Source organism: Thalassophryne amazonica, chromosome 3 (assembly GCF_902500255.1).
Source record: "Thalassophryne amazonica chromosome 3, fThaAma1.1, whole genome shotgun sequence".
Taxonomy (NCBI): domain Eukaryota; kingdom Metazoa; phylum Chordata; class Actinopteri; order Batrachoidiformes; family Batrachoididae; genus Thalassophryne; species Thalassophryne amazonica.
The window spans coordinates 98,216,164-98,244,155 of record NC_047105.1 but is presented as its reverse complement, the minus strand read 5'-3'; the positions used below and the strand labels follow the sequence as shown (position 1 = coordinate 98,244,155).

The following is a 27,992-nucleotide window of genomic DNA, read 5'->3' as shown; positions in this document are numbered from 1 at the left end:
GTACAGGGAATGGTTTCCCTCTTTTCACCCATCATTGTTGTCCTCCTACAGTTTGATCATAAGTAGTTGTGGTGAGGTGTTGACACAATGACACAATGCCATAATTTTGGCAGAGACTTGTGCCCTGGTGCACTTCCAGCTACCACCCTGATGCTGTGGTAAGCCACCCTGTCGTTGTTCATTCTCCCACTGTCTGCAACTCTCAGCCAATGCCTTTAATATCTGGCCATGTCTCTAGAGCAGGGGTGGCCAAGTTCAGTCCTCGAGAGCCACTTTCCTGACACTCTTAGTTGTCTCCCTGCTCCAACACACCTGAATCCAATGAAAGGCTCATTAAAAGTCTGCTAACGAGTCTTTCATTGGATTCAGGTGTGTTGGAGCAGGGAGACAACTAAGAGTGTGGCCACCCCTGCTCTAGGGGTAGACGTCTTGTCGTCTGTAAGGTAAGATGCTCAGAATGTGTTCTGGTCATCTTTTCCATAGAAAGGACAACAATCTAATAACGCATGTGAAACTCAAATTTAGATGTCTGCAGACAGTCTGAGGACACTACAGACAGATCAAGATGTTTCATTAAGGGTCTGGCTGCCAGACGTCAACTGTATGATCTTCCATTCAGTCACATTCTAACACTGTCTCTATTTATCCTGCTGTTGCAATCTGACCATTGGTGTTCACTTTCTGCCACAGTTGCGTCTCCTATAGCCTCCTCTCGCACTAGGTGACATCTGTTCCTGTCGTTGACTGTATCGATTAGAGTTGAAGACCTATTAAACTTAAGTTTAAGGTAAATTTTGGAAGCAACATTAATGGAGTGATTTCTGTTGTTTTTGGAACAGCCATTGATAAATGTCACAAACATGGTTCTGTACATCATGACAGACTGCAGCTTTTGTTCAGAGGATCAGATGTCTGACGTAGTTTGGAGAAGAGAGCATCAGTCCCACCGGCACATAATCAACTGCAGAGGTCATAACAGGTACACACACACACACACACACACACACACACACACTTCTACCTATCTTATCAAATCTATCTATCAATTGCAGCACAATAAGGATAAACATTTTTTCTGCACTTTACACACACCTTATCTCCACACATGAAGCAGGTCTCCCCCCCACCCCGATGATTATGATCAACACCATGATAACATTTGACAACTCGTCCAATTGAATCCACTCTGGACCACTGATTACTAGCAATATTGTCACACATTCATGAAATAAAATCATCCAAATCTGAACCAGGTTGGATTACACGAAAATATTTATGTATTTGCCCAACTTCTAGGCCGTCTTGGCTCTTAGTCATATAGAAACTGAATGGCTGCTTCAAGTTCTCTACAAGACTTTTTAGTGATTTGGAAACATCTATATTTTAATCTATATGCTCAAGGGATCCAGTCGCTGGAGGCAAGAACTGATGTAAAGTCATCATTTTTACTCGAGGCCATCAAAATATGGCTATCAGATATTGCGAAGGCATAAGTCAGCATAAGTCCAGTCTTGTTACTGCCAGGGTCTTCAAATTCACAGGGAACATTCTTGGGACACAGACCTTGGACAAGTTCAATGATGGCTAACCTTGACCTATTTTAAGAGGTTAAAAAGTCACATTCTCTTTCCCATTTTTATGCTATGAATCATGCAAATCCATTTTTTTTTGGGGGGGGGGGGGGGGGTGATAGCCAATCAGAGTAGAGTGGCACCATGACGTCACTGGCTGGTCTCTCTCTGGCATTCCAAAACCGCTTTGTTTCTGTGTCAATATAACACGTGTCTATATTATGTAAAAGCTAGCAAAAAATAAACACCTAAAACTGAAAATGCTTTTTTTGTAACCTGATAACACCTCTGAAGTGTCTTACAAGACATCTCGTGGAAGTTAGCATGGTGACCTCACTGGCTGGTCTCGCTAGCCACTAACTCTGCTTTGTTTCTGTGCAAATATAACATTTTTCTCATATATTATGTAAACGCAAGCTACAAAAAAAGTTCAAAATTGCTTGAGATGATGGTACTTTAAATAGACTGACATTAATGGTACATACATATTGGTTTACTAAAGGCATTCATGAAAATACCATTGCTAAGTAAAGTATCAAGAAAAACGTATGTATTCTCAAGATCAGTAGATTTGTTGAATGATAAATTTAATTTACAACAACAGTACATAATATGTATATTAATGAGCGAAGCTCCTCACCATATCATTTAGGTCTTTCAGACTTTTTTCAGTAAAATGGGTCTGCCCCCAGTCTCCCCCACCAAGGCCTTCTTGACCTCCCGCCATTTTAAGCATTTTTCTTTATTTGCCTCTCACATGCCCGCTGGAAGCTCCTTACCATCTCACCATGTCATTTAGGTCCTTCAGACTTTTTTTTTCAAGTAAAATGGTTCTGCGTTAGGCGGGGTACACCCAGGACAGGACGCCAGTCTGTCTCAGGGCCACAAACAAACAAACGAACACATTCACACCCACTCGCACACCTACGGACAATTTAAAGATTCCAATCCACCTAACCCACATGTCTTTGGATGTGGGAGGAAACCGGAGCACCCGGAGGAAACCCACGCAAACACGGGGAGACCATGCAAACTCCACACAGAAAGGCCACAGATGGGAATTGAACCCATGACCTTCTCGCTGTCAGGCAACAGTGCTAACCACTAATCCACCGTGCTGCCACACACATACAATGAAGTTACAACAGCACGTAAAAACAAAACATGTCACAGCACCACTAGGTATTAATAACGCTCTTAATTTTTGTTGTTGTTTTGCTTAAATTTAGATAGTTTGGGCACTACCCACTACTTACTTTGAAGTCTGAGACACATTTTCAGTCTACTGACTCAGTCGCACATCCTGGCACTCTTTTAGCAACGCCGGCAACTGATTTGATGCAGAAGCAAAAAGCAAATGATGTTCCGCAACCAATTCTTTTTTTTTCCCCACGACCGAATAAGTTGTTCCCAAATGCTATTTTAGATCACATCATGTGACCTTCAGTTTTTGGGGTCCTTAGGGTGAATGAGGTGGACACTGATCTGACGCTTAAGCAAACTGGTGCCGCAGACTGAACGGTCCCCCTATAAAATCTGTCCTTCTGCCTTCACTGCGCATGCATAATTTGGGAGCATCAGCAGCGATTCATAGATTATCGCCTCATTTCTGCTTAAAACTGACTTCAGAATGATTTAAGGGGTTTCACTTTGTCATCTGATGGTTAATAATCACATAGTTCCCTTTGATTAGTTTGGGTGTAGACAGTTAGACTCAGAGTCAGTCTCAGATGCGCTGGTGTGATTGCTTCCCGTCTTTTATTACAAAATAATGCTGAATTTATGTGGAAATGATTGTTGTACAAAAGCTTCAGAGACCTGTCGCTGAGATAGATGATGACTGGAGTACAGTTTTAAGCAGAAATGAGGTGATAACTTTTAAATAGCTGCTGATGTTGTTGTTGTTGTTGCCACGCCTGAATCAATTGTTCCCCAATGCTATTTTAGATCACATCATGTGATCTTGGTTCTAGGGATCCTTAAGGTGGATGATGCAGACACTAATCTGACGTGGAAACAAACCGGAAGTGACATTGCTGTGATCTGACGTGGAAGCAAACTGCAAGTGATGTCACAATGACCGGGTCCTCAAGGGGGATGAAACAGATGGCATGGCACATGTGACCATTCAAAATGGCATCTCCCATGGTTCTAGGGGTCCTCACGGTGGATGGCCCAGTTGGATTTTTTTTTTTTGGTCACCTTCGGCCTCACTCAATGTTTGGTATAAAGAAGAGAATGCTCATACGGCCGACGGTATTTTAGCATTGCGTTATATTTATATCTAGTTAAAACCTTGCTGGAAAGACAGACACAGAGTGAAGATATTCGAGGAATGCCAAAGAGTTCCAGAAAATGACAATGTTTTCTCTATGTGGATTTTGAAATTCTGACTTGTCTGAAGCCAGATGTGACAGATGTATGGAAGAAGTTAAATAACAATCACAATTTAAAATGTTTTTTTTTTTTTTCGGGGCTAGTTTATTGATGTTCTTGGCTTTAAACATAAATTAGGATGTAATCAGCATTGTAGTGATAAGAGACATCATACAACACACCAGACACATTGAGGTATCTTCCTGCTGAGTATTGTTTTATTTTTTGTTTTTATTTTTATCTAAGGTTTATTTGACCGGGTTAGTGTCACTGAGATTAAAATCTCATTTTCAAGAGAGACCTGACCAAGAACGGCAGTGATACATATTGTTCCAGATCACCATAAGTGTCATTTCAAATAGACACTTTAGAATGAAATCAACCAAAATACAGAGAAAACACGGTATCATGATTCAAAACAACTACAATTTCCAATAGGCTGAGGCTCCTTGATGTTACAATTCCTTTAAATTCATTGAGTGAAACTGAGTCCTTGAATTTGGATTCATGAGAGTAATACAGACAGTTTGTACTGAAAACATGAAGACCTTTTTGCCCATCTCAGTCTGTACTGAGACAGCAGTCATGAGAATGGCATTTTGAGACTTTAATCCATATATGTTTTTAGGAGATGAATTCACTTAAATAACAGGGGAGTCTACCAAGAATAGCATTATTGATAAAAATATACCAATGACTGAGCTGAGAGCAGACAGATAATGCCTTTGGTATAATACCTTTAGTATGAAATGATAAGTGAGAGATCTACAGTCTATGAATCTTAAAGTTCAGCTGATACCCAGTACCCAACATATGTAGACATTTGATTTTTGCATTCATGTCCATTGTGGGTGATTGGTGGGAATCTTCACATGAGCATTCCTGGCCTGACTGCATATGTGTATCTGTCTGTCTGTCTGTGTCTGTTTGTCTGTCTGTCTATCTATCTATCCTTCCTACTGGAGCACTTGGTGTTTCACATCTTTTAATTTGTTTATGTCATTTCAAAACACTACAATTTAAACTTTCTAAAATGATCTTTCTATTGATATAAATTAATTAAAAATATAAAAGCCAAGATGATGGGTTGCATAAGTAATGGAATGCTTTGTTAAAATAGCTGTAAATAATCGTTTTTATTGCCAGTTTTTTGAGACAAGTCGGGATGGATACATGAACATTTCCAAGTCACTGAATATGTCTGACTTTATTTACAGAAATTATGAAGAAATACAAACAGTGTGGCACTTTATGGTAAATCTATGTGGAGTAGACAGTTCTCAAAAACTGAGTGACTGTGCAAGAAGGAGAAGAGTGAGGAAAGCCACCAAGACACTCAGACAACCCAGAAGAAGTTACAGGCTTCTTTGGCAGTTATTGGAGAAATTCTGCATAGTACATGTTTTGCATTTTGTATCCCCAGTTATACAGCTTCATGATGAAGTGGTGTAGAGGAGAACTGTTAAGATTTGTCATGCAAAAAGAAAAAAACATTACTATCTGATAATTTGGCATGTAAAGCAGTATTGCATTAGTGAGTGTTTTCAGTTATGCATAATGTTACATTTTTAAGGAAATTTAGGAAGTTTGTAGCTGCAGATTGTAGGCAATACAACAGAGGAAGTTCAAGTGATCTCTCTCTTGGTAGTCAGCCACGATGGTTTGAATTCTGTAGGTGGTATTCGGTACTCTTGGTGTTGTGGTGGGGAAGGCTCACCAGCTCCCAACTGCTGGACAACGTCTCTGTTCAATGCTTGTTCCTTCTTCAGTGTATCCAAAAACACCAAGATGTTCAGGTGGTGACAGCTGACACTAGCAGCCGTGCGGTGGTGCCAGCCTTCTACAATGTTGTTTGTGCGTGGAAGCTCTTCCTGTATTCTGGCTGATACATTCCAGATAGCAAGGTCGAAAACTGGACTCCTGCTGTTTCAGCAACCTGGGTGACCGATGAAAGTGTCCTCAAAGTTGTCGACCACAGGCTGGAGCTCCTCACCCAGTCCATCCTGAAGCAGCTCAAATGAAGTGACCACATCTTCTTGTGGCACAAAGGCCAGAGCCCACAACATCCTGGTTACAAGGGAGTGCTTCTGGGGAAAACCTGGTCTTGTTAGGAGAGACGGCATCCATCCCACTTTGGATGGAGCAGCTCTCATTTCTAGAAATCTGGCCAATTTTCTTAAATCCTCCAAACCGTGACTATCCAGGGTTTGGACCAGGAAGCAGAGTTGTAGTCTTACACACCTCTCTGCAGCTTCTCTCCCCCTGCCATCCCCTCATTACCCCATCCCCGTAGAGACGGTGCCTGCTCCCAGACCACCAACAACCAGCAAAAATCTATTTAAGCATAAAAATTCAAAAAGAAAAAATAATATAGCACCTTCAACTGCACCACAGACTAAAACAGTTAAATGTGGTCTGTTAAACATTAGGTCTCTCTCTTCTAAGTCCCTGTTGGTAAATGATATAATAATTGATCAACATATTGATTTATTCTGCCTAACAGAAACCTGGTTACAGCAGGATGAATATGTTAGTTTAAATGAGTCAACACCCCCGAGTCACACTAACTGTCAGAATGCTCGTAGCACGGGCCGAGGAGGAGGATTAGCAGCAATCTTCCATTCCATCTTATTAATTAATCAAAAACCCAGACAGAGCTTTAATTCATTTGAAAGCTTGTCTCTTAGTCTTGTCCATCCAAATTGGAAGTCCCAAAAAACAGTTTTATTTGTTATTATCTATCGTCCACCTGGTCGTTACTGTGAGTTTCTCTGTGAATTTTCAGACCTTTTGTCTGACTTAGTGCTTAGCTCAGATAAGATAATTATAGTGGGCGATTTTAACATCCACACAGATGCTGAGAATGACAGCCTCAACACTGCATTTAATCTATTATTAGACTCTATTGGCTTTGCTCAAAAAGTAAATGAGTCCACCGACCACTTTAATCATATCTTAGATCTTGTTCTGACTTATGGTATGGAAATAGAAGACTTAACAGTATTCCCTGAAAACTCCCTTCTGTCTGATCATTTCTTAATAACATTTACATTTACTCTGATGGACTACCCAGCAGTGGGGAATACGTTTCATTACACTAGAAGTCTTTCAGAAAGCGCTGTAACTAGGTTTAAGGATATGATTCCTTCTTTATGTTCTCTAATGCCATATACCAACACAGTGCAGAGTAGCTACCTAAACTCTGTAAGGGAGATAGAGTATCTTGTCAATAGTTTTACATCCTCATTGAAGACAACTTTGGATGCTGTAGCTCCTCTGAAAAGAGAGCTTTAAATCAGAAGTGCCTGACTCCATGGTATAACTCACAAACTCGCAGCTTAAAGCAGATAACCCGTAAGTTGGAGAGGAAATGGCGTCTCACTAATTTAGAAGATCTTCACTTAGCCTGGAAAAAGAGTCTGTTGCTCTATAAAAAAGCCCTCCGTAAAGCTAGGACATCTTTCTACTCATCACTAATTGAAGAAAATAAGAACAACCCCAGGTTTCTTTTCAGCACTGTAGCCAGGCTGACAAAGAGTCAGAGCTCTATTGAGCTGAGTATTCCATTAACTTTAACTAGTAATGACTTCATGACTTTCTTTGCTAACAAAATTTTAACTATTAGAGAAAAAATTACTCATAACCATCCCAAAGACGTATCGTTATCTTTGGCTGCTTTCAGTGATGCCGGTATTTGGTTAGACTCTTTCTCTCCGATTGTTCTGTCTGAGTTATTTTCATTAGTTACTTCATCCAAACCATCAACATGTTTATTAGACCCCATTCCTACCAGGCTGCTCAAGGAAGCCCTACCATTATTTAATGCTTTGATCTTAAATATGATCAATCTATCTTTGTTAGTTGGCTATGTACCACAGGCTTTTAAGGTGGCAGTAATTAAACCATTACTTAAAAAGCCATCACTTGACCCAGCTATCTTAGCTAATTATAGGCCAATCTCCAACCTTCCTTTTCTCTCAAAAATTCTTGAAAGGGTAGTTGTAAAACAGCTAACTGATCATCTGCAGAGGAATGGTCTATTTGAAGAGTTTCAGTCAGGTTTTAGAATTCATCATAGTACAGAAACAGCATTAGTGAAGGTTACAAATGATCTTCTTATGGCCTCGGACAGTGGACTCGTCTCTGTGCTTGTTCTGTTGGACCTCAGTGCTGCTTTTGATACTGTTGACCATAAAATTTTATTACAGAGATTAGAGCATGCCATAGGTATTAAAGGCACTGCGCTGCGATGGTTTGAATCATATTTGTCTAATAGATTACAATTTGTTCATGTAAATGGGGAATCTTCTTCACAGACTAAAGTTAATTATGGAGTTCCACAAGGTTCTGTGCTAGGACCAATTTTATTCACTTTATACATGCTTCCCTTAGGCAGTATTATTAGACGGTATTGCTTAAATTTTCATTGTTACGCAGATGATACCCAGCTTTATCTATCCATGAAGCCAGAGGACACACACCAATTAGCTAAACTGCAGGATTGTCTTACAGACATAAAGACATGGATGACCTCTAATTTCCTGCTTTTAAACTCAGATAAAACTGAAGTTATTGTACTTGGCCCCACAAATCTTAGAAACATGGTGTCTAACCAGATCCTTACTCTGGATGGCATTACCCTGACCTCTAGTAATACTGTGAGAAATCTTGGAGTCATTTTTGATCAGGATATGTCATTCAAAGCACATATTAAACAAATATGTAGGACTGCTTTTTTGCATTTACGCAATATCTCTAAAATCAGAAAGGTCTTGTCTCAGAGTGATGCTGAAAAACTAATTCATGCATTTATTTCCTCTAGGCTGGACTATTGTAATTCATTATTATCAGGTTGTCCTAAAAGTTCCCTAAAAAGCCTTCACTTAATTCAAAATGCTGCAGCTAGAGTACTGACGGGGACTAGAAGGAGAGAGCATATCTCACCCATATTGGCCTCTCTTCATTGGCTTCCTGTTAATTCTAGAATAGAATTTAAAATTCTTCTTCTTACTTATAAGGTTTTGAATAATCAGGTCCCATCTTATCTTAGGGACCTCGTAGTACCATATCACCCCAATAGAGCGCTTCGCTCTCAGACTGCAGGCTTACTTGTAGTTCCTAGGGTTTGTAAGAGTAGAATGGGAGGCAGAGCCTTCAGCTTTCAGGCTCCTCTCCTGTGGAACCAGCTCCCAATTCAGATCAGGGAGACAGACACCCTCTCTACTTTTAAGATTAGGCTTAAAACTTTCCTTTTTGCTAAAGCTTATAGTTAGGGCTGGATCAGGTGACCCTGAACCATCCCTTAGTTATGCTGCTATAGACGTAGACTGCTGGGGGGTTCCCATGATGCACTGTTTCTTTCTCTTTTTGCTCTGTATGCACCACTCTGCATTTAATCATTAGTGATCGATCTCTGCTCCCCTCCACAGCATGTCTTTTTCCTGGTTCTCTCCCTCAGCCCCAACCAGTCCCAGCAGAGGACTGCCCCTCCCTGAGCCTGGTTCTGCTGGAGGTTTCTTCCTGTTACAAGGGAGTTTTTCCTTCCCACTGTAGCCAAGTGCTTGCTCACAGGGGGTCGTTTTGACCGTTGGGGTTTTACATAATTATTGTATGGCCTTGCCTTACAATGTGAAGCGCCTTGGGGCAACTGTTTGTTGTGATTTGGCGCTATATAAAAAAATTGATTGATTGATTGATCAGCAGCATATCTCTCCTGGAGCCCTTCAACCTGCACCTGATGGTACACGCACCGAGCCAAGTGGTAAAGGCACACTTGTGGCTCTGCTTCTGAGAAGGTGGCATGGACTGCATTGATGACTGCCTTAAATCCAGTCACCAAGATGGTGACTGGATTTTCCTGCTGCTTCCAATGCTTTGTACAGCTTTTGCTACAGCTATTTGCACACACCAGCAGCTGAAAGACAGTGTGTGTGCTGTGCGAGCCCATTGAACCCTCTCGCGGCAGGTGTTGGCCAAATTCCAGCTGACACACAGAAACATCTAACACCGTTCGCATGGCACTTACAAAAATGTGTGGCCATTTGTAGTATTAACACGACAACAGTCAGCAGACAATCACTGTTGAGCTGGATGTGAAATTTGTCAAAGTGCCCCATGAGTGTGAATTTATTGAGTGTACATGTGACGTGCCACAGTGTCGGTGTTGTGTGTTGGGGGGTGTGGCTGGACATGTTGGTGTTGTTTTCTTTTCTTTGCTCTCCAGGTGGTATGCAAACTGGGTTTTTTTCTGTGGAGAAGGTGCTGGCGGAAGATTCCTTCACCCTCATTCGAACTATTGGCTGCACCTGCGGAGGATGTTCACGTGCAGGCCTAACGGCTTGCAGCACCTGTGGATGATGCTCACGTGCAAACTTAAAGACTTTCAGCTGAAGCAGATAATGAGATGGCGTTCTGCATTTAAGCCATGAGTGATTTGAGCAGAATTGACGGGAACTCGACCTTGTGATGTTCGTTTGTGAGACGCGGAGGACCGCGCCAGGGTTTGACACATCGTGCCTGTGAAGGAGGACGGGTGAGGGACACATGCTGTCAGCATGCATCAGAGGTGATGATTGTCTGAATAAGTGTTAACAGTAATTTGGTATTTTGTTACGCAGTATATTTGAACACTGATGAGAATTGTGCAGTTTGCTCCTCACTGTTGTGGCATACGGATTGATGATCCTCCACCTGTTGTGAGAAGCTGCTCATTTATAGACAGTTTAAATTCAGACCTGAATGTGTTGCTGATAGTGTGTGCCTTTGAAGGATATGTATTGTAGCTCTGTTGATTTACCTCACCTTTTCCGTCCTTCACAGAGTCAGTTTGTCGTATCCACCTGGGGGGTGTTCGGCGGTGAATCTGAGTCCAGAAAGCGCCGGGCTTCGATCCATTTGGGCGCTGGAGAGCGCGCCGTCCTACACCTCGCCAGACAACCGAATATTTATGTTGTACACCAATTATTGCACAGGAAGGAAATAAATTGGTTTTGTTTTTGGAACCGCTTTCTGGTTATTTAGCGCTGGGTTCAGTCAGACGCTGGTCCGCTCCTCAATCCGCGGCAGCACATAACAGTCGGCTCCCACCACAACACGTCTGTGCAGGTGGTTCACCCCCCCCCCCCACAACCAGTGGTGGGTACAGATAACCAAAAAATAAACTTCGATAACAGATAACTTTAAAGTTATCTTTGATAAAGATAAACCGATAAAGCACCAAATGTATCAGAAGTTACAGATAACTGATAAATGCCTCGGCTAACACTGATTGGTTTGACCCATACACTATGTCTCACTCAATTTCTCAATTTTATTTATATAGCGCCAAATCACAACAAACAGTTGCCCCAAGGCACTTTATATTGTAAGGCAAGGCCATACAATAATTACGTAAAAACCCCAACGGTCAAAACGACCCCCTGTGAGCAAGCACTTGGCGACAGTGGGAAGGAAAAACTCCCTTTTAACAGGAAGAAACCTCCAGCAGAACCAGGCTCAGGGAGGGGCAGTCTTCTGCTGGGACTGGTTGGGGCTGAGGGAGAGAACCAGGAAAAAGACATGCTGTGGAGGGGAGCAGAGATCAATCACTAATGATTAAATGCAGAGTGGTGCATACAGAGCAAAAAGAGAAAGAAACACTCAGTGCACCATGGGAAACCCCCCAGCAGTCTAAGTCTATAGCAGCATAACTAAGGGATGGTTCAGGGTCACCTGATCCAGCCCTAACTATAAGCTTTAGCAAAAAGGAAAGTTTTAAGCCTAATCTTAAAAGTAGAGAGGGTGTCTGTTTCCCTGATCTGAATTGGGAGCTGGTTCCACAGGAGAGGAGCCTGAAAGCTGAAGGCTCTGCCTCCCATTCTACTCTTACAAACCCTAGGAACTACAAGTAAGCCTGCAGTCTGAGAGCGAAGCGCTCTATTGGGGTGATATGGTACTATGAGGTCCCTAAGATAAGATGGGACCTGATTATTCAAAACCTTATAAGTAAGAAGAAGAATTTTAAATTCTATTCTAGAATTAACAGGAAGCCAATGAAGAGAGGCCAATATGGGTGAGATATGCTCTCTCCTTCTAGTCCCTGTCAGTACTCTAGCTGCAGCATTTTGAATTAACTGAAGGTTTTTCAGGGAACTTTTAGGACAACCTGATAATAATGAATTACAATAGTCCAGCCTAGAGGAAATAAATGCATGAATTAGTTTTTCAGCATCACTCTGAGACAAGACCTTTCTAATTTTAGAGATATTGCGTAAATGCAAAAAAGCAGTCCTACATATTTGTTTAATATGCGCTTTGAATGACATATCCTGATCAAAAATGACTCCAAGATGTCTCACAGTATTACTAGAGGTCAGGGTAATGCCATCCAGAGTAAGGATCTGGTTAGACACCATGTTTCTAAGATTTGTGGGGCCAAGTACAATAACTTCAGTTTTATCTGAGTTTAAAAGCAGGAAATTAGAGGTCATCCATGTCTTCATGTCTGTAAGACAATCCTGCAGTTTAGCTAATTGGTGTGTGTCCTCTGGCTTCATGGATAGATAAAGCTGGGTATCATCTGCGTAACAATGAAAATTTAAGCAATGCCGTCTAATAATACTGCCTAAGGGAAGCATGTATGCTTCCCTATGTACACCAACACATTAATGTGAGGTGTGTCGTGTGTTGGTGTTTACAGATAAATGTGCTATGGTAAAACATTCCATTTTTTATTTGTAAAAAAAGGCATTTTCAAAAAAAAAAGCCAAGTTGTAATTAGATAACCGTCTGATATAACCTGTGTCAAAAATAAATAATAGAACACTGTCATGATCTACTGGTGCCAGACGTTCAGTACTTAAGCTGGGTTTACACTGTGCGAGTTTTGGCCCTTTTTCAGATGATTTTTCATTTGTGCAAGAATTTATCGGATCACACCGAGTTTCACGTTAATCGCATGTCCTGCATAGTGTAGTATACATGGAGTAATGAGCTGCATTTAACATCTCACAACCACCTCCTGATCGCCGATCATATGGTCGAATGAAAATCAAACCTGTTTGATATTACTCTGGTCAGCCGTCGTGAGGGTATCCTGCTGCTGAAGAGCTACAAGCATCCAACTGCTCGCACTGTGCATGTGCAAACACCGCAGACCTGTCTTGTAATTTTTTTTTTGTTGTTTTGTTTTTAAACTTTGATGTGTCCCATCGAGAGTGTTTGTAAATTAAGTTTGAAAAAAAAAAAGCTTACGTTTTGCTTCTGGAAACACGAGTCCGATGTTTGGTTTTTGAACGTACCATGTGCATGAGAACACAAATTGTGCACTTTGAACGTTTACACTGTGCGGTTCTGTGGTACATACTGCCATGAACACTACTGGCCAGTAGATGGCAGTAGAGACCGTGAAAATTTGCCAAAACAAAATTCCAGATAATCCGTGTCTGCTACATTTAAGATGCGTGGAATTTAACAAACGCAAACACAATAACATAAACCATCTATAAACCCAGAGAATATATTCACAAGAGTTTTAGGCACTAGAGTTTAATGCTGTTGTCCGTGGAGCCTGAACAGAGTGTCTGAAATGCATTTGTCCTGTCGTGAACGTACTGAAATTACCCTATCCTACCCATAATGCACTGCTGGGCACAGCATGTGCTCACTAAAACCTTAAAAATTAGTGCATTACTTTAAAACTAAAACATATATCTGATATTTTCACTTTATAAAACTTCAGAGGTGACAGTAATTTTAAATAACTTGTCCAAAATTAGTTTGGTTAAAATTTGAACCATAAGTTAAAAATGTATGCCTCTGGATGACTTGGGTGATACTGCCAGCGTATCAGTATGGTGTTAAAGGAAATTAATTTTTTTGTGACCAGTTCTCCTTTGCCTGCAGAGGATAGAGCAGTTTCTCCGAGAAGCAGCTCTCGTCTGTTTGCAGAGGGTAGAACTACACATCTGCTGTGAAACTTCTAACAGGTAGGTGCTCAACTGATTTTAAATTTTAAAAATGTTTGTAGCTGTTTACTATGTTAACGGTCTAAAAGTTATCAGATGAAAATTTATCAGAAGATAATTAGTCTGATAATGGTTTTTGACGTTATCTAAAAAAATAATCCAATAAGGAAAACATTATCTTCAATAATTATCTGTTATCGGATTATCGGAACTGTGCCCACCACTGCCCACAACACATCTGTGCCTGTGGTTTGCCCCTCCCCCACAACACATCTGTGCATGTGGTTCGCCCACCCCCACAGACCCCACAACACATCTGTGCGTGTGGTTTGCCCACCCCTGCAGGCCCTGCAACACATCTGTGCATGTGGTTCGCCCCTCCCCCACAGCACATCTGTGTGTGTGGTTCGCCCACCCCCACAGACCCCACAACACATCTGTGCGTGTGGTTTGCCCACCCACATAGGCCCCACAACACATCTGTGCATGTGGTTCACCCCTCCCCCACAACACATCTGTGAGTGTGGTTCGCACACCCCCGCAGGTGAGGCATCTCTCATCTGATCACAGAGTGACATCTTGGTCTGTGTGCTGACATGACAGGGGGCGTGGCTGTCTGCCCTACACACAGCTGTTGGGACATCTCTGGTTCTGGACGTCACAGCTGTGGTACGAAATGGACAATCTGAATGTCACATCTGACAGGACATGTGTGTCGGTCCGTGAGAACTATGAGCGGCACACCGCAACACCAGGACAACCCAACAGTATGACAAATACGCCATTTACAGCGCTTTTTTTATTTTATTTAGAAAATACGTTCATCTGCTTGTTGATTTTACCCATTTCATGCTCCTGTAACAAGATAGTGATTGTAGTACATTGGTAAAGTTTCTGTCTGGTAATCAGAGTGTGTGGGTTTGAATCCTGTGGTGTTTTTTCTTTTATTTAGCCAGGGTTATTTAATGGCCCCTTCATGACTATATGAGGGTGACCATGGGCCATCTACAGAGGAACACACAGATCATTTTTGTATTGCCTGCTTGATAAATGTGGTGTTTTTATATGGTGTGTGGATTTATTTCATTTTAAATATGTCCATCTCCTTCCTCATATCAGGCAGGTTCCCGCAGCTTTCATAGGACAGTGATTGTAGCTCAGTGGTAAAGTTTCTGACTGGCAATCAGAGCTTTTGGAAGGCGCAGGTTAGAGTCCCGTGGGTGGCATGTAATTTTTACTTTTTTAATCAGCAACTGCTGTGAAAAGCTGCTGTGTTCCCACGTGCACAAAACCATCACAGCATGTATTTTTTGCTTTTATTTATTTTTTCTTCACAGCAGTTGCAGGATGTGATTACACATTGTGCAGCTGCTGGCAGTGTGTTCCCATGTGCATGAACAGTTGCACCGGCATCGTGCAAAACTGCCGCTGGCACGATGTTTCATGGTTAGATCATTCGAGCTGTTTCACCATGAGTTGCCCTGAGTTGTACTTTATTCGAACTATGTGTGAAGGGGCCCTAAATGATGTGCAGCAGAAAACACAAGGGAAGTGCTTCATAAGAGGAAAGCAATGACAGAAAGGAAAAGTGTTTCCCTCTGCTGTGCATCAATGATCTTTAGCACATACAAGCATGATGAGTACCAATTATGTGCAGCCCTGACTATACATTGAGTAAAACACATAATTACTTTAATAAATTTTAATACAGTTACTTTAATATATTTTATTTATTTATTTTTAAAATATTTGGCCTGTGTAGTAGTAGTTGTTTTGTTAATACCCATGTCACATCAGAGGCCAAAAGAGCCCGAATGGAAATTCAACCCACATTCGGGAAGTGTCAAGGTCCAAACAGTCAGGCACCAGTGGTGCGGCCAACCCCAGTGTTGTGCACATGCACCCAACTGTCGAGGTGCAATCGAGGTGGAAATACATCAAACGGCACTCGAGGTGGACTCTAACTGCATTCTGACTGTGTTCTAAATATTCCCATGGTGTCAAAACAGCATTCAAAACAGTCTGCTTGTATTCGAGGGAAATTCGCCATGGACAGGCACATCAACTCCTGCTGGCATGTCCTGGTTGTGGCAAGATGAGCTGGACATCACCCTGGGGTATCCCATTCAGGGTGCGCAAAGGAAATATAGTAATGTACAAAGTCTGTGGTACACATTCATTTTGTGAAGCAGATATGAACATTGCGTAGTCATACTGAAAATACAGTGTGTCAATGTGAGTTCATGCGCGTATGTAAATGGTCTGTCACAGCTGTAATACACATCATATGACAGATATATTGTTGGTCCATCTCATGAGTTCGAACATGTATCTATAATATAATGTTATCATGGCTGTAACATGGGTTACAGCCATGGGTTACATCATTTATGTGAATATGATGATCATCATAGCTGTAACACCACATGCAGCTGCATGGCACTGCATTGCTCCCACATAGTGAGTCAGAGTGTTCCAGAGGCTGTGCGTGGTGCGCCACAATGCAGCTGACCGGTGTGTCATGGCTGTGAAACACATATCCTGACATGTACACCATCTATCTCTATGCAAGCCACAACGATGCACCATCGTTGGCAAGCCATCAGAACATAAGGAAAAATAAAAACTCACATTTGGAATACCTCTCGCTGCATCTCATGGTACAGGGTGAATACCAGCCAGGCTGTGCCATGTGATAAAATCCGTGTCATCCTGTGATCAGCCAACTGGCTACGGAAAATGCTACATCCACCATGAAATATATATCTTTCACTGCTTCTGCAGTGTGCACGCCAATCACATTTTGATAATGAATCAAATACATTTGGCAGAAAAAAAATTTTCAGAGGAAATTTTGATCTGGACATTAAATAAGGTGTACATCCCGATTCAGGATTCACCGTAGATGTTCGGCGCCTCCTGACTGTAACTAATCCGTTACATATATATCGCTCACATCAGATAAATGTTCCATGTGATCGCAATGTACTTCCATTAGAAACCCAGAGCAGTATGGACATGCACAGTAACAGAGGTACAAATTAAGGCTCAGTGCTCTGACACTCGCCGATTTCAGGAAAGTGGGACCAGAGTCAGACCGTTTATTTTTTTCAAGTAGTGTTCAGACCTGAAGCCTGACGTGCACCTGTTAAATCAGACACAAATGGCTATGATTTGATACTCTTCACTTTCCCACAAATGGATCACAAAAGTCTGCAACTTTACAGCATGAAGTCGGTAAAAGAGGAAAATGTACCGCTTACTTTTGATTTGGAGGTAATGATTGTAGAAAGAAAAGCTTGTTGAGGGTCAAATTAGTCCAGAACAAAGCATAATCCAGAGATGGAGAACTGCCAGGCACGTTATTGTATGACATGGAGTTACAGAGCTGCAGATGCATAAATCAGGCTTTAAATTAATTAAATAAATCATCATAAATTGTAAATTTATGTAGCTTAACTATTTTTATATTTATTTTGATAGCACCTGTACCTGGATGTGTTGCTGTATGTTGTTAAATGATTTAAAAAAATGTTGAAAACATTAAAGGTTCATTCAGTAGTTCAGCGCAGTTGGAACCAAAATGGTGCCATGTTCTGAGCTGACGCCACTCTCTCTAATCAAGGCACTCTAGTGTGGCTGAGTGAGGTATTAAAAATAATTGAGAGCAAAAAAAATGTATTTAAATTTTTGCCGATCACACCACGTTGTCGGGGGGACTAGGACCCAGTTAAAAACACAGGTTCAAAACACAGGGGTGAGCAGTGAATTAAAACCCAGAAAATAAAAGATTAAATATATTTATTACAAAGAAAATACAATTAAAACTAGTGCAATGTCCATATATATATATATATATATATATATATATATATATATATATATATATATATATATATATATATATATATATATATATAAACCTTCTAAAATGTTCAGTTAAAAAGCAAGGGATAGAAAGTAAAACCAGATAAATAGTTTAAGACGTGGGGGAGCTTCTAAAAAGGGGGAAGGCTTCTAGCGTGTCCTTAGGGCTCTGTAAATGGCTCTGTGTGGCTCCATGCACCACCGCCGCTGTGTCCGTGGGCCTGCCGGGAGAGGAGAGTTGCCAGTGGGGGTTAAAACATTACGTGTATACCCCTCCCCTGGTAAACAGCAGTTACCGGGTCTGGGCGGCTCTTGAACAGCCGCCCAGTACACACGCAACGCGCCTTGTGTACGTATCCTTCCTGTCCTCTCGGCCACACTCCCAGGTCCTGCGCGCTCTCACGCTGTCTCCCCTTCTGCGTTGGTTCCCACGGCTCACTCGTTGCCCGGCCTCCAGTCCACGCGCTCCCAGATCCGGCCCTTCGCCCTCGTCACTCTGCCTGTGCCTTCACAACTGTACGTGCACACCCGTCTGCCCTGTCTTCAGATTGTGTCTCTGTTTCTTTGTGCCACTGATGCACTAATTGGCCACAGATGTGCTCGCTCAATGTCTGGAATTCGTGGGAGAAAGGGGAGTGGCCTAAACACAACTCAATATTTCCACAGCACAACAAAAATAAAATACATGCAGGAAATTAAAACAGACATAAAGCAAACATGCAATAATAATCAAATAATGAAAAATTAAATAGGCCACACTCCCACACCAGACCCAGAGGGAGGGAGAATGTCTGGGGGGAAACAACCAGAGGGGAAATGCCCTAGAACCATTTGTCACATGGTAGGACGTCTTGGAAAGCTTTCATCTTTGCTGCCTATGATGAACCTTCGGCATCAAACTACGGCAAATTCACAAACACTGCTGCACTTTGCCACTGTTGGCTGTGAATCTTGGGCATGTAGATCAAATAAAGGACAGCTGCATACCAAAGGACAGCGTGAGTTAGCCACAGGCTGTCGCACAGCAGACCACCCAGCTCTGTGTGCATTAGGGATGTCTGCAAGCATGATTTTAAACTCACAGGCATTGACCCAGACAGCTGGGAATTGTTCACAGATGATTGCTGTGGCTGGCATCATGGTGTTTGTGAGCGAGTCAGCAGGGGCAAGGAAAAGAGAATCCCACAGCTGGTGAACAGGAGAGCATCCAGGAAGCAAAGACAGCAAAGCCATACCCTTAATTCACCGTCTGAAGTTACTTGCAGTACCCGCGGCAGAGATTGTCATGGAAGGATTAGACTGCTGAGACATACAGATGCTGCTCTCTCCAGGCAAGACTGAAGGATTGACCAAGGTGCAACCATTGTATCCAGAGACAGACAGATGTTGTATAACCATACACACAAAAGTAATCCTATCCCGTACACATGCCTCAGCACACATGTTCACCTCCGGTAGCTGACCCTGTAACTGACCTCTGACAAAGATGATGTCAGACTCAGAGGTCACCCCAGGTTATCACTCCCTGTTACCAGAACAGTTATTAGAGTTGCTTTGAGTAGCTCATAATTTAACTCTCAGATTGACAACAATCAATTAAGCCACTTCTTGCTAAATCAGGACACCACTTTTCACCAAATAACCCAGACAACACAGCTTTATAGTGCACTCTACAGACCATTTTCATGTAACCTTTGACCTTTGTTGTTTGCAGAGCCAATGAAAATGCCTGCAATTAGTTCCCTGCTGGGATAAAGTTTGTCAGCGGTGCACAAATGTTTTCCTGACTGTTTGCTAAAACATTTAGACATTGTATGGTGATACATACTGAGTGTTTTGGGAGTTATTTGAGCATTTTAGGGTCATCAGGTTTGGTTGAGTAATGTCTCAGAAGTTTAGAAATGTATTATTAATGAAAAACAGAATAATCGATTCACTGATTTTATTTTGTTGTTTTCGTTTTATATATACTTCTTGCTTGAAGCAGTGTTTCACAATCAATGTTGGTGAAAAGCAAGTTTTTCTGGCATGAGGTTCAAAATTAGATGCACAACCAAGCTCCGCAAAACCACAGCTTTGAACAGTTTGTTACTTAACACCTGCCAGTAACAGCATGGTTCAAAGAGCTGATGGTTTCAATTCTTTCCTGCTTAAGTGTGAGTCCAAAAACCTCTCAGCACAAACTTGATTAATAGTCCATTAAATATATTGCAAAACAGGGGTCAACCTACCACTAATTGCAATAGTTTTCCTGATTGTTGCATCTTGTGTAAAATTTCAAGTACAATAACATATCAAAGGTATAGTATACAAATAATGAATGTTTATGAGTTCAATGGTACGAATAGTTCATGAGGTGAAAGCTGGAACATACCATTCAATGAGGCCAAGTCGAGTCAGAGAGAGAGAATAAGAATTGTGGCAGACAGCCGCCTGACTACTCAGATTGCACTACAACCTGTGCCGAATGTTTTGTGCACATGCCGTGTGCATTAAGCCCTTGAATGAGGAACAAATGTAGGTGGAACACATTAGGTTTACCCAGACAACTCTCAAAATGCAGTGAGAATATGACAAATGCACTTACGTTGCTGTACGAGTGAGGTCCAATTGCCAAGTGGAGGAAATATAGTCCAGCAGCACACGGGGTGCACTCATGGTGTGTTCAGGCACAGTCAGAACATTTGGCCAGTGTCCAAAATCGTGGATCATCTCAAACTTCAAAATACATACAACATAAGGACGATAATCATGTAAAGCAGGTCTCCCTGATGTCCGAATTACTGTGGAACATGTAGGCGAGAGATCAGTTTATCACGGCCATCAGATCGCTGCCGTGCGCAGCCATCATTACCGGTGCATGCACCCGTAGTAACACACACACACTGTGATGTGGCTGTGACATAATCTGAATCAAGGCCAGTTGTGGTCATATGCTGTTGTCCATCAGCCCACAATATGTGTCATTTGTCATACATCTGTCAGTCGCTTGTCCCCCCTCCCACTCTCACACTCGCTGTCCCTCTGTCTCTAGAGTCCCTTGATTAGAGAGTCGTGTCAACTCAGAACATGGCATCATTTTTGTTCCAACTGCGCTGAACTACTGAATGAACCATTTATGTTTTCAAAATTTTTTGAATCAATTAACCACATACAGCAACACATCCAGGTACAGGTACTATCAAAATAAATATAAAAATAGTTAAGCTATCAAATTTACACAAATTTACAATTTATGATGACATGTTTAATTAATTTAACGCCAGATTTATGCTTCTGCAGCTCTGTAACTCCGTGTCATGCAATGACAGTTCAAAGTTCTCCGTCTCTGGATTATGTTTTATTATGGATTAATTTGACCCTTAACAAGCTTTTCTTTCTACAATCATCACCTCCAATTCAAAGGTAAGCTGTACAATTTCATCTTTTACTGACTTCATGCTGTAAAGTTGCTGACTTTTCTGATCCATTTGTAATCAGCGTGCACACTGCAAAAACTATTATAATACGATGGGAGATGAAGAAGTGAAAGCAGAAAAGTGTCAAATTACAGCCTTTTGTGTCTGATTTAACAGGTGCACGCCAGACTGCAGGTCCAAGTCTGAGCATGGTGTGAAAAAAATAAACAGTCGGGCTTTTAATTACGGAAATGACTCTCGTCCCACTTTCCTCAAATCGGCGAGTGTCAGAGCTGAACTTTAATTTGTACCGCTGTTGCTTTGCACGTCCAGACTGCTCGGGGTTTTTAATGGAAATACATTGTGAACAGAGGGGATCATTATATCCGTGTGAGCAAAAAATCCATTACACAAAATCCGTTACACAAAAACACAAAAACATTGGGATTTTTTTTTTTGTCTGGTGACTGCGAATATCTGGCTTATACGATGATGGTTTAGGTGATTTTTACTGTACATGGCACTGAACAATAAATTTACCTCTCAAAGCTTTGACGATGAAGTCAATTCCATCCCACACATCTGACTTTATTTTCCTAAATTCTTCTTCTCTTTGGATCTGAAGGGAATCTGTACATCTTGAAGCCCTTGTTGTGTCTATTTGTGCATCCAAATGGACAACAACCCTGCATTTTCAGCAAATAAAGAAATAAAATGGCTGGATTTACATGCAGACAGATTAACAGTGAACACTATTTTGAAACCAAGATGGCACCACGAGTCACATGACCATTTTCCATTTTTTTTTTTCGACTTGACATGTCGTTACTCTCTCAACCAAGGGACTTCATCTGTCTCGCTCGTGTTGGTGTGGATATATCTGTATCTTTACTGGACTATTATCAACATTAATGGAGGAATACATATTATTCACTTATAAATATTGTGTATACTGTCTACAAACCTTTTGTATTTGTCATGATTGGGTCTGTGGGGCTTATTGTGTTTTCTTGTATATTTTCTTTCTGATTTTACTTTTTGTGCTGGGATTTTGGTGGAGGGATTTCTTTTTTCTGGTGTTGGGTGCTTTGTGTCGGGCATTTCCCTCCTGTTCTTCCTGCTTGCCACGTCCCATTCCTGAACCTTCCTCACACACCTGTCTTGCATTTCCTCACTGTCACTCCTCCTATATTAGTCTCTTCCTTTTCCTCTTCCAGTTGCAACATTGTTGTGCCTTGTACCTCTTTCAAGCATTTGTCCTCTGAGTATTTTAGTCCCGTTTTGCTTACCCATGTTTCAACCTGTCTCCCTGATTTTTTAGATCCTGTCTCTGCCTAATGCTTTGACTACTGTTGCTCTTTTTGGCCTCTTTTTGTGTAACAAACCCTGCCTCGACTGACAGTAAACTCTTTAATGCTAATTTCTGAATCCTGCATTTGTGTCCTACCACTTCGTGTCATCAAGCTTGTCAGTGTTTTTGTTTTACATGTTTGAAAATTCTATGTTGTACTTTGTTTATTTGAACTTTGTTACTGCTAGAATGGCTGAAGCAGTTGGTCACCTCTCTGAGTCTGGTTTGCTTGAGGTTTCTTCCTCAAATTAAGCCCAAGAGACATTTTACTTACCAATGTTGCATGAATATTACTCTCTAAAGCAGTCTCTCAACTGGTGAGTCATATTGTGACCCACCAGTTGAGAAATACTCCTATAAAGAATACCGGTGATGATGATGTTAAATTTCACTGCTTCTGCTGTCATTAATATTATGACGTAATTCAGTAAGTTGGATGTGAGTGGCTGAGAAATCTTTCATTAGCCTTACAGTTCCAAACTAAAGCATGACAAAGGTATAGCTGCAGTACTTCCTATAGGAAGTTGTTTAATAGGCAAGACATGATTACATTTTCAAGGTCATAGGTCAAAGTCAGGAAAAATCTTGGAAAAAAATCCCTATCTTTCACATTGAATGACTTTTCATAAATTTGTAACTCTGTCAAAAAAGATTGAATTTCTTTCATATTTGAGAGCATTATGTAGGGTGGTAACCTCTGTTGACTGACAAGGTTTGCTCCAGCTCGGATCCAGATTATAGATTTTATGGCCATTTAAATTTAAAATTGAAACCCCATTTAATGTATATTTTATATTATATCTTAATTAAATGTGCCCCAATCACTCTCATATGTGACTGTGAGGTGTAAAAATCGGTCCGCCTTCTGCATTTGCGCATGTGTCATTTCAGACCACAGCAGCACGTCTGAGATGGAGTCTCTTCACCCAAAGCAATTAAATGGATTAATGGGATTATTAACCATCAGATGATAAAGGTAAAACCTCTTTAATCATTCTAAAGTCAGTTTTAAGCAGAAATGAGACCTTTTTAAGCAGAAACTCATTGAAATTCCGTGATGCATTGAAACGTCCGATGCTCAGTGAATGCATCAGCTAGCAGCTTGTTTAGCCGTGGCGCTCTGATCGCTTCCCCTGCCTTTTATTATGAAATAATGCTGAATTTATGAGGAAATGATTGTTGTACAAAAGCTTCAGATATCTGTCGCTGAGATAGATGATGACTCGAGTGCAGTTTGAAGCAGTGAGGTTATAAATGAGAAGAAATGAGGTTATAATCCGTGAACCGCGTCATCATGGGGGACTGATTTTTAGGGGGACCGTTTGGTCGGCAACACCGGCGCACCGATACTCACGACCTGAGTGTGGGAGACTGAACCAGCGAGTGACTCGGGAATAAAGCAGGCTTTAATACGAAACTAGAAGCACTCAGAGAGTGCAAACCTCCGCCAAGGCCATAGGGTCACTGACCCTAAAGAGAGTCCCTCCTTGGCACAGTGATCTATTCAACAATTCAGTGTTACAACCAAAACTATGACACATACACTCTTCTTTCCTGTATATTTGACATCCTTGACCATGAAAACATACCACTAGAACTTGGAATCACTTTTATGTCTTTATTAGTTGAAAAGTTATTGTATAAAAATGATTTTTCGGTAATGGCGGTTTTCTTCTGGAGCTAGCTCCATAACAGTTGAAGCTACATCAAATCTGATGACACGTTACTGAATCAGTACAGATTCAGCTCCAATTTGGTGTTAGTTGTGCATCTCTAGCTTCATTTGTCACCTCACACTGACACATTTTCTATTTTCCCTATATTTTTGCATATTCTGGATCACCAGATCCAGAATCCGGATCCGATCATCACCAGACTTTGTTGTTTGATAGAACATTTGACTATGTTACACCCTAATTTTTTTTCAAGCTTTTCTGCCTTGTTTTTGTGGAGTTAGAAACTAGAATGTCAAAATTTCCTCTATCCCGCAATGGTGAAGAATCCTTTAAAAAATTCCTGGATCCGGATCATGATCCAGATCACCACTAAAATTTAATCACTTGTTCCTCTTGTCATTTCCAACCACTCCACAAAATTTCATCAAAATCCGTTCAAAACGTTTTGAGTTATCCTGCTGACAAACAGACAGACAAAAAATTAATTTTTGTCTCTTTCTCTAAAATTGTATATAATAATCATTAGATTATTAATATATAAACAAAAATAAATTTAAGAAATATTACAATTTGAAAACAAATGCACCCGAACGTGATTACAGCTGCAACTGCTTAATGCTAACTTTTAACATTGAAAATGCCATAGACATGCTAATGCGTTAGTATCGGGATCCAGATCACCACTAAAATTTAATCACTTGTTCCTCTTGTCATTTCCAACCACTCCACAAAATTTCATCAAAATCCATTCAAAACTTTTTGAGTTATCCTGCTGACAAACAGACAGACAAACAAACGCGACCGAAAACATTTATTACCTTGGTGGAGGTAATAAATTTAAGAAATATTCCAATTTGAAAACAAATGCACCCGAACGTGATGACAGCTGCAACTACTTAATGCTAACTTTTAACATTGAAAATGCCATAGACATGCTAATGCGTTAGCATCGGGATCCAGATCACCACTAAAATTTAATCACTTGTTCCTCTTGTCATTTCCAACCACTCCACAAATTTCATCAAAATCCGTTCAAAACGTTTTGAGTTTTCCTGCTGACAGACAGACAAACAAACAAACAAACGCGACCGAAAACATAACCTCCTTGGCGGAGGTAATGACAACAAGACATAGGTGTACCAAACTAATGAAACAGGAACAAATGACACATGTGGACCAACAGGACAACGGACACAAACTGGATCGGAGTACAGCATACAACCCATAGAAGGAACCTGGACAGAACCCTGAGAACACTAACACAAAGGACACATACAGAACATAATGACACTCAACAACGGGGCACAGACAGTGGGCAAACCACAACAATCTCCTGACAAAGTTTGATCCAGCTCTGATCCGGACTGTGCATTTTGTGGATATTTAAATATAATATTGAAAAGCCCATTTGGTATATATTTTGCATTATATCTCAAAAACTAGCACTCTCAGTGAATAAACTAAGTTTGATCTGCATCTGATTCGTATTGTGGATTTAGCAGATATTTGATTTTAACATTGAAAAGCCCTTTTGATCTATACGTATTAATACGGATAAAGTTCTTGGTTCAGTCGGTCTACAATGTTCTCCCCAGTCCATCCAACCTCTTTTGCTGGGGCCTGGCAGACACTCCACTGTGCCCACTCTGCCAGGGAGGAGGATCGCTGGAGCACATCTTGACCTGTTGCCCAAGAGCACTGGGAGATGGGCGCTACCATTGGCGACATGACCAGGTGCTGAAGTTTATTGCAGAGGTCATCAGCACAGGGATCTCTAGCAGCAGGCAACAGCAACCAGCAGGGTATTCCATCACTTTTGTAAAGGCTGGGGAGAAACCACAGCAGAGCCTAAGACCAACAGGAGGGCTGCTGGTAACAGCGCGGAACTGGCAGCTGAAGGTTGACCTCGGGAGACAGCTTAATTTCCCGGAAAACATTGCAGTGACCACACTCAGTCCGGACATAGTCCTGGTGTCCGAAACAACAAGGCAAGTGGTCCTGCTGGAGTTGACTGTTCCCTGGGAAGACCGGATGGAGGAGGCTTTTGAGAGGAAGAGGGCCAAGTATGAGGAGTTAGCAAGCGAATGCCGAAGCAGAGGATGGAGGACTCGATGCAACCCCATTGAGGTCGGCTGCAGAGGATTCGTTGGCCAGTCACTCATCAGAGCACTCAAGATGCTGGGAGTGAAGGGACTGCATTGCAGAAGAGCAATCAAAAACATCACTGACATGGCAGAAAAGGCATCAAGATGGCTGTGGATCAAATGGGGTGATCCGTGGACTGTTATGCTACTCAGACACAAGCCGGGGCCTGATCACCCCCGGCTGGGTCACCTGGGCAAGGGTGCATGATGTTGAGAGACAAGAAACACCCAATGACCCCAGGGTAGATCACTGAAGATGTGTCTGAGTTGCACCAAAAGTGTTTGTGAAAACTATTATATTTTAACTTATGAATAGCCACTTCTGACAGGACTTTGACCTTGAATTTTTTTTCCAAGGTAAAAATTTGTGGAATTGGAAACTAGTGTTGGTGGAGGTTTGTGGTGTATGAGTGCAGTGCTGTAGTATTTATCTTGTATATTACTAAGGCTTGTCAGGAAAGGTAGGACAGACAAAAATGGTAGAAAACAAGAACAGCGAGAGATCATGTCATCAATTATATCTGAGCTGTCAGGCAGGTAATTAGATGGGGGAGAGTTTTGAAGAAGGCGCATTCCCTGGATGTTCACACTTTGGTACATTGAAGCCAGAGCACAAGCCATAGGAGGTGAGTGGGAAGTTGTGTGTGTGTGTGTGTGTGTGTGTGTGTGTGTGTGTGTGTGTGTGTGTGTGTGCATACAGAGAGATCTGAAGCTATTTGAGATTAAAGGCAGAGACAAAGTGAGAGGCAGGAGGAGACAGAAGAGGACATGATCAGAGTGGAAACCGTGAATTTGCAGTTAAGATGTGCAGCAGCATTATTATTATTTATCTTGATCTCAGTCTCGACCGTCTCCCTGCTTGTTCGTTTTTCCTGTTTTATTCTTTGAAACATCTCTTGGTTTGAAATTAAGTGTGTTCCTTACTTGTGATATAGTATCAATTCATTTTATTTCATTTTATTTATATAGTACTAAATCACAACATTAGTCACCAACTGAATAATTCTGTTCACTATGTATTCTTCCTGTAGAAGAGGGAGTCTTTAGTCTGATTGCCACAGGTGGGAAAGACCTCCTGTGGCATTTTATGGTGCACCTCAGTGGTCTCAGTCTATGGCTGAAGGTGCTCAGACAGGACTTCAGTGCGGCATGCAGGGGGTGGGAGGTGATGTCCAGGATGCTGAGCAGTTTCCTCAACATCCTCCCCTCTGACACCTCCACCACAAACTCCAGCTCCACCCAAGGACAGAGCCAGCTCTCCTGATGAGCTTGTTGAGTTTGTTTGTGTCAGACACCTTCAACCTGCTGTCTCAGCACACTACAGCATAGAAGATGATGCTGGAGACCACCAAGTGATAAAACATCTGCAACATCCTGCATCCTGAGGAAGTACAGTGAGCTCTGACCTTTCTTATACACAGCATCTGAGTTTACAGTCCAGTCCAGTTCCTTGTCTATGTGGACATAAGGTACTTGTAGTAGTCTGCAATGATAGTAACTGGGTTCAGACGGGTCTTCCATCTTCTGAAGTCCACTACCTTAGATATGTTGAACTGCAGGTGGTTGAGTCCACACCACTCCACAAACCTGTCCGCCACACTCCTATATTCAGACTCCAGGTCACTGCCAATGCAGCCCACAATGGCAAAGTGATCCAAAAACTTC

At 41.6% G+C, this 27,992-nt stretch overlaps 1 long non-coding RNA gene across 1 annotated transcript; it reads left to right on the top strand.

The window, feature by feature from the left end:
* Nucleotides 1-3,162: 3,162 nt before the first annotated feature.
* LOC117507983 lies at nt 3,163-18,749 on the top strand. The gene is made up of 3 exons (XR_004559922.1): nt 3,163-3,294; nt 8,599-8,605; nt 18,738-18,749. It is a non-coding gene; the product is annotated as an uncharacterized LOC117507983 (long non-coding RNA).
* Nucleotides 18,750-27,992: the final 9,243 nt, after the last annotated feature.